The sequence below is a fragment of the Marmota monax genome, unplaced genomic scaffold, assembly GCF_021218885.2.
Source record: "Marmota monax isolate L192 unplaced genomic scaffold, Marmota_monax_Labrador192_F-V1.1 WCK01_AAM20220418_F8-fsc00073, whole genome shotgun sequence".
Classification (NCBI taxonomy): Eukaryota; Metazoa; Chordata; class Mammalia; order Rodentia; family Sciuridae; genus Marmota; species Marmota monax.
Genome location: NW_026692846.1, coordinates 1,587,566 through 1,595,664, shown reverse-complemented (window position 1 = coordinate 1,595,664; position 8,099 = coordinate 1,587,566). Strand labels below are relative to the sequence as shown.

At 52.8% G+C, this 8,099-nt stretch overlaps 1 long non-coding RNA gene across 2 annotated transcripts; it reads left to right on the top strand.

Annotated features, from left to right (window-relative positions):
- The first annotated feature begins 2,664 nt into the window (after positions 1–2,664).
- Positions 2,665–4,706, top strand: LOC131424350 (uncharacterized). 2 transcript variants are annotated; one of them, XR_009227207.1, is made up of 3 exons: positions 2,665–3,002; positions 3,703–3,839; positions 4,045–4,706. It is a non-coding gene; the product is annotated as an uncharacterized LOC131424350 (long non-coding RNA). The 2 variants fall into 2 exon arrangements; XR_009227206.1 differs by having other exon boundaries at positions 4,042–4,706.
- Positions 4,707–8,099: the final 3,393 nt, after the last annotated feature.

Sequence of the window (8,099 nt, the reverse complement as noted above, 5' to 3'; positions counted from 1 at the left end):
ATTCCATGCACCACCTAGGGGTTAAAGGACCCTCTGAAAGGAAATCGAGGAACCAGGAGATGGACAAGAGATGAGAGACGGAGTTTATTTGTCAGAGCTGGTAACAAAGGCAATACAAATTTGGGTTGGAGACTGTTAGGTCGGTGGCGGCGACTTGGCGACTTAGTGGCAACTTAGAACAAAGCAGCCCGCACCAGAAAAGAACATCAATCAGATGCTGGCTGAAATGCCTGTCAATCAGCCAGATCTCCCGACTAACGCCTGTCAATCAGCAGGACCCCCTGGCCGATCCTGGAGTTCAGCCAACTCCCCTGACCAACTCCAAGGGGGCAAGGGACCCTAGAAACACCTTTTCCTGTCCCAAGCCCTTCCCTTCCTGCTGTAAGCCCCATAAAAGTCCAGTCCGGTCGAGCTTCCACGTGGTTTCTCCTCAGACCCTTCTCCTGTCCCCTCTGTGGGAGTGATATCTCAATGAAGCCTGTTCAGCGGCCCTTTTAAATCTGCCTCCTTTGGCCATTGCCTGCCCCGACTGATCTGACAGAGACTTTTATGGGGGTGGCTCAGGGATTAGAGCTCGGCAGGTCCTAAAGTGGGTGATGAAGGGTGGGGTTGGTGTGAGGGAGTGGTGAGCTTTCCTCGGAAAGGCCCTGGGGCGGAAAGCGGAATTTTCCCTCACACAGCGGCTGTCCCTGAAGACCACCCAGATGCTCAGCAAGAACTTTACACCCTCCTCAGAGAAGGCACGGCCGCTGCCTTGCGGTGGTCTCTGAGAAGGGGCAGAAACTGCCATCCGTGAGGCTGACAAAGGACCCAAAATCCAAAGAGGCTCAAAAGTGGATCGGCAACACAGGGAAAGGGCCCGGGCAAGTCCCCCGCAGCCTCTGCCCAGACCAAGCCAGAATCTAGCCCCAGGCTCCAGGGCTCAGCCCATCCCAGAGGGTGTTGCCTGTGTGATTCAGAATCACAAGATCGTTACTGATAGCTCTGTTCTTGTGACAAATGCCAATCCAACAACAAGCATAAGGTTGTGAGAAAAAGGAAAAAGAAGTTTATTTCTTGGCTAGCAAAGGAGAAACTCAGGGGCTCCTGCCCAGAGGCTGTGGTTCTGCCCAGCAGGGAAAACAGGGCTTTTGAAGACGCTATTCAAAGGCTACCTCCAGGTGTGCCCTGACGGGGTCATGGTGCACCCTGGTGCTGTGTTGACATTCACCTGTTAATCTGTTAGATTGTCACTTTCTAGTTCTTCCAGTGACATCTCCTCCCTGTGGAGGACAGATAACTCTAGGTAATCTTGTCCCCAGGATAAGGAGGGAGAGAGGGAGAAGAGGAAAAGAAAAACTTGTCCCTTTTAAATAAACCCAGGGGGCGCTCTCTTCCACAGGTGCAGTGGACCCTGCTACAAGATCAGGAAAAGCAGATGGGAGCCAGGCGGGTGACGCACTCCTGTGACTCCAGAGACTCGGGGAGCTGAGGCAGGAGGATCGCGAGTTCAAAGCCAGCCTCAACAAAAGCAAGGCGCTAAGCAACTCAGTGAGACCCTGTCTCTAAATAAAATATAAAATAGGGCTGGGGATTTTGAACCCGCAATGCAAAGAAAAGACCACTGACTCCAATTTTAACCAAATTAAAGCAAACTTATATTGTGTACACAAAGAGAGCTGGCCAGTGGTTGTCTCACCTAAATTTCAGCCCAGCTCTCAGGGAAGAAAAGGTTTACATAGCACAAAGTTACAAAGGGGGTGTCTTGGGAACCTAGAGCTAACAGGGTCTGGCAAACACAATACAAGGGCAGGCAGCAGGTTAATGATCTCCGTGGCCTGATATTTCAAGGTAAGCAGTAAATTCAGAGGCTGCTACTGGTCACGGGGAGCCTGACTTCTGAGGTGCTACTAAGGTTTTAGGGAGGGCTGCTATCTGGTCAGGCAAAGCCAGGCATGGGTGAGCTCAAGGCACGGGCAGGCATCCCAAGCAAGTTTAGAAATCTCAGAATTTTATAGTAAAACAGAAATCAACTTTTCAGGATTTTGTGACAAGATGGCTCAGAATCTTAAGATGGAACTAGGCTGGGTTCATCAGGACGTGGCTCAGTGGTGGAGTGCCTCTGAGTTCCATGCCCAGTACCCAAAAAAAGACAAGAAAACTGGACGGGAGGACATGCAAGGAGTCCCCGAATGAAACTGAACATACAGGGACCTAAGACAGCAAGAAGTCCCCAACGGGGGTTGATATGTGGGCAGTATTGGCAGCAGATCAATATCAGCATCGGAGTCACTGTTTTAGGCTGGGAGCCATTTTATCTAGAGGCTCCAAAGTTTCGATTCTGAGGCAAAGCTGCTTAACTTCCCGTAAGAACAGGCCTGCTAAACAGCCAGCCCCACCCAGCTCAGGCCGCAGCTCCTAGGCAGCTACGAGGCCCCTCCTGGGGCTCTAAGCTGCTCTGAGTGTCCACAGCTGCTGCTCTCGTGGAGGACAGCCTTGCCGGCTTGCCTCCAGCTACTGACAGTGACTCTCTGGCAGGGTTCCAGCGTGTGGCACTGTGAAGGTGGCCTGAGGCCTGAGCTTTAGCAACTGCATTTTAAAACTCCAGTTTGAAACCTGCAGTCTCACCAGGCACACCTAGGGAGCCCTCCAGTGGCCTCAGACAAAAACAAGTCACTTCCCCCACCCTGACAAGCTCAGAGTGAAGCCCCTGGGAGGGAAAAGATAAGAGGGAATGAGAAAAGATCAGGGTGGGGACCACCAGACCAGATGTTTTAACCCCAGGGTAAATGATGTCACTGAGAGATCCAGCGGCTGCTGACAGGATTAAAAGGGGGGTCAAAAGCCCCAAAATTTGTTATAAATAATAGAGCAAATGAACAGACATTCAGCCTGGTGACACTGATACACACGAGCCTGAGAGCCTGGTGAGGACTTGGACTGACATCCCTACTCTTCTCATCTGCCTGAATCTCTGTGTAGTTCTCATCGCTCTCAAACTCTACAGCCACATCTTGACCCTGGTGAGTCGCAACTTCTCCCTAGGACATGGTCTCCTCAGCCAGCCATCAGCTCCACCCCAGGAGAAGCCTGCCTTGGTTCCAGACCTGATCACCGCAGTCTTGAGTGTGCACATCTGCTGGACTTCAAGACTAAGGCTGGAGACTTTTGATCTGACACTTGAACTTAGCATTCAGAGAGAATGTCTGTCGTTAGCCTGTCATGATTGTGTTTGCAGTGCTTGGAATTAATCTAGAATTGTTTGCTGTGAAATGATTATGTCTATTGCAGTGCCCAGCATTAAGGTTTGTCATTTTCTTGATCAAGAACCTATAGAGTTAAACTGTATGGAGTGATTTGAGTGACTAAAACATTAAAAAGGGCCTAGACATTGTTTATTTCTCCCCCTGGACTGCAAAGTCGCACCTTTTGCCCCTCACAACAGGCATGGTCTTTGGACTTTGTGGTACTCTGCAAGCTTCCTTTCAGTGAGGTCCTGGGTGTGAAGAAATCCCCCAAAAGGGGGACTGAACACACGTTGGGGTGAGGTGAAAAATGAAATGCACATGGGGAAATTCAATATGGAGTAAAAATTGTAGGGCAAGGGATGAATAAAAACAAAGGAGAGAGCCAATATGTGCAAATCTTCTCCTTTACTGAGCAAGAAAATACTCAGTGTAATAGTGAATAAAAACACCAATGGTCAGTCTTCTTTAAGCACAGGGAGCGCACCTCCTGGAGGGTAAGGGAGACCTAGTCTTGAGCACCAGCAAGGCCTATTTCAAATATAAGAGACCCTGAGGCTCACCTGTGGGAACACCTCCACCAGCTCCTTTGTCCAACAGGCGAAAAACCAGAAGGTAAACCCAGAGGGAAGTTGTGGGAAGAAAGGGGGATGAACCCAGATGGAAAGGAAGACCCTGGCCTTGATCTAGAACTGTTTACCGGGTTTTGCTCAGGTTCTCCCCAGAACCATGGGTGAGCTCCCAAGCTGGCACACCAACCTGGGCTTTTCTACATCAGGCGCCTCCTGATGGCAGGGTGTACCTCTTCTCCCTTAAGTAGATCCTGTTAGGTCGATGGAGGTGACTGAGGAACCAAGCACCACCAAGCAACCTGCGCTCAAAAGAACACCAGACACCCGACGGAGCCACCTGTCAATCAGCAGGGTCATCTGACCAATCCTGGATCTTAGCCAACTCTGCCAACAAACCCCATTTGGATAAGGGACTCTAAAGACCCCTTTTCCTGTCCCAAGCCCTCTCTTCCTGCCCTAAGCCCAGTAAAAATTTCAGTCCAGTGGAGCCCCCCACCCTTCTCCTTAGACCCGCTCTGCTGGTCTGAGCGTCCCACCCTGGAGCAAAATCTCAACAAAGCCTCCCTCAGCCGCCTTTTTAAATCTGCCGCCTTTTGGTCGCAGCTGTCTGGCCTTACATCTTGTGCCGAAACCCGGGAGGGATTTTTGGGCGTCTTCCATACCTTACAACTGGGGATTGAGGTCCATCATCCCCGCTTCAAAGGAACCAGGAAATTCCTAGGCTGCTCCTTCCCTCTCCCTTCATCAGGCTGGCAAGAGTGGGGTAAGTTCCCATTTCCCCTGACCTTCCAGCCCCTTTCCATCCACGGGGGTCTGCCCGTAAGTCACGCGTGTGCCATAGACTCCCACCTGTTCCGTTCAAGGCCTGGGGACTGCGGAGACTCCCAGTTCTTGTGTGAGCCATTCTGATCTGTTTGGGCTCCTGGCAGATTACAGGGATGCCTCAACCGTCCCCCGAGCCCTTATCTGTTCCTCAGGTGAATGCCATCAGAATTTGGGACGCCTTTTTCTGCTCCCACCCACCCCCGAGGGTGCCGGAAGGTCTTGGGAAACACCGAGTCCTCCTTAGACCCCAAAAGTCCTTTGGATGTCTCTATTCAAATTTTGCCAAGTTAGGGCTCACTCAAGACCTACACCGTAACCGCCTGGTCATTTACTGCACTGTGGCCTGGCCCCAGTGGGACTTAGACAATGGGTCACAATGGCCCCCAGAAGGAACTTTTGATTTTAAATCCTCACTGAATTGGACATTTCTGTCACCAGACAGGGAGGCGGGCAGAGGTCCCTTAAGTCTGGAGGCGCGTTCAGGCGTTTTGAGGTTCGCTCCGCCCCACCCTCTGTTCTGTCTGTTCTCCTGCTCAAGTCTTCCCTGCCAGGGAAAATCCCCAAGCCCTCTCCATTGTTCTTCGACCTCTCCTTCCACACTCTCAGATCCACCCGGGCTGCTCTCACCCCACCTTCCCGCCTTCCCCATACCCACACCTACCCCTCCCTCCTCCCCTCCCCTCCCCCTCCTCCTGCTACCACAGCTCCTCCTCCCCCACTCCAGGACCGTCCCCTCCTCTCCCCCTCTCCTGCAGCCATGATTCCTGCATCCACCTCTTCTACTGATAAACACTTCCCCTCCCCCCACAACGGACTCCTCCACCCACTCACTCTCTCTTCTCCTGTCAGTGCCCACACCCGCTCCCACCAGGCCCTCTTACCAGCTAACCCAAAGCTCAAACGAGCTGAGGAGAGCCCTCAGACCCGTATCCCAGATCTGGTGAAAATGGCCTTTAAAGCAGGCTCCATTGCACAAAAAGGTAACGCTCCAAACCCAGGCCTTGGCAGTGGGCCTGAGGCCGACCACTCAGGTGAGAACTTCTCGGGGGACCAGCATTCCTCTACACCAGGGGCTTGCTTCAAATGTGGATGCGAAGGTCACGGCCCACCAGTGCCCAACCCACGGCCCCCCTCCAGGCCGTGCCCCACCTGTAAGCAGACAGGACTTTGGGGCAGTGACTGCCCCATGGCTGGCCCTTCCTAGGCACCCCCACGTGGGGGCGTGACCAGCCAGGCAGTCCCTTCTCTTGAACTATTGGGGTTGGCAGAAGACTGAAGAAGCCCGGACTCAAGGACCCCCATCACCCTCGCCGAGCCCAGGGTAACGCTCCAGGTAGCGGGTAAGTCCACAACCTTCCTTGTGGACATGGGGGCTACCTATTCTGTCTTGCCTGCCCACTCTGGGCCTCTGTTTCCTTCCCATATCTCAGTTATGGACAGCAAACCCTCCTTCCCAAACCGAACTGCTAGGCTGGCCTGTGCCCTGGAGGGACATCCTTCCACACACTCTTTTCTGGTCATTCCGTCCTGTCCAGTTCCCTTCTAGGCAGAGATTTCCCCAACTCCTAGGAGCCACCCTCCGACTACACGCCAAGAAGACTACCACCCATCTCCTTCTGCCTCTGATCCTTTCCTCTCTAATACCCAACAGATACCTACCGTCCCATTGCCCCTGACCTAGTCGATCCCCAGGTCTGGGACATCTCCAAGCCAGTCACAGCCTCCCACCACAAGCCAGTCCATATCCAGCTGAAACCCCAGACTAAATTTCCTTCTTGTCCCCAATTTCCCATCTCCAAAACCCACAGGGAGGGACTTAAACCCATCATAGACCCATTACTTGCCCGGCGACTCCTCATTCCTACAGACTCCCCCTCAACACCCCCATATTGCCAGTACACAAACCCTCAGGGGCCTATCGCTTAGTCCAGGACCTCCACCTAATTAATGAGGCGGTCATTCCCTCCACCCGGTGGTTCCCAGCCCTGACACTCTTCTTTCTCCTATCCCCTCTCTGACCACTCGCTTTACTGTCCTGGATCTTAAAGCTGCCTTCTTTACAGCGCCCCTCCATCCTGACTCTTATCACCTCTTTGCCTTCACATGGGAAGACCCTGCGTCCTTTAGGTCTCAACAGCTGACATGGACAGCCCTACCCCAAGGGTTCAGGGACAGTCGCCACCTCCTTGGTCAGGCCTTGGCACAGGATCCAACTGCTTGTGACTTGGGGACAGCACTCTCTTACAGCTGGATAGGAGCCTTCCCTACCCCCAGGGAAACTGCTGACACCCTCGCCTCCATCTTTATCGAGCAGATCATTCCCAGGTTCAGACTTCCCACCTCCATCCAGTCAGACAACGGTCCAGCCTTCACTTCTCAGGTTCAACTAGTCTCCAAAGGCCTCAACATCACTTGGAAGCTCCACATCTCCCACCAACCCCCATCCTCGGGTGAGGTTGACAGGACTGACAGCATTCTCAAGGATCATCTCACTAAACTTGCTATGGAACTTGGCTGTCCTGGCCCCATCTCCTGCCGTTGGCCCTCACCTGAGTCCCTTTGAGCTGCTCTATGGCGCCCTTTCTTAATCAAGCAAAGCTTTCCTGTCACCACTCCTCCCCTGTGTCCCACCTGCCCTATCTCACACTTCTACACAGACTCCTAAGGGAACACACAGACCGGTGTCTTCCTGCACCATCTGTTACCTCTGTCCCAGCACAACCAGGAACTGAATCGGACCCTCTTCAACCGGGTGACGCAGTCTTACTTCGAGAGCTGCATCCTCAGTTGTAGCAACCTCGCTGGACAGGACCCCAGTCATACTTACTACCCCAATGGTGGCCAAGCTCTTGGGCCACTCCCCCTGGTACCATGTGTTCTTCCTTAGGAAAGCACCTGTTCCAAATGTCCAGTCCTGGACTTCCACCACATTGGGGCCCACCCAACTCAAGGTTTCTCGCCAACCCTCTTCTTCTTTTGCTAATCATTACTCTCTCTCAAGCTTCTCTCCCAACCCACAGATGGCGCTTCTACATCCAAGCGACATGGCAGCAGGATGGCACCACCCACTCTCAGTTTATGGGCCAAGGCGATTGCCCTTTCACTGGCTGTAATCGGGCTATCACCCCTAATGTTACTGGATTCAACAGGGCCACCTCGTCCCACCTGTGCACAGCAATGCTGTGCTTCATAGCAGACCAAACTGAGGAATCCTGTAAGTGCCGGCCTGACACCTAAGGTGGGTGCCCTGATAATTCATGCAAGACACGCTTCCTAGATGAGCCTGGCTATGAGAGTCGAGCATACACCAAGTTAACTACTTGGGACCCATGGGACCCAAAATGGGCTTCTGGTGCTGATGGTTAATTTTATTCTTGGGGTTTTTGCAAGTACCCCTCAGCCTCTCTCAGAATCTGGAGAACTTATATACAAGTGCTCCCTCAAATTCACATGACCATCCAGGAGCAGGAGAGAGAAC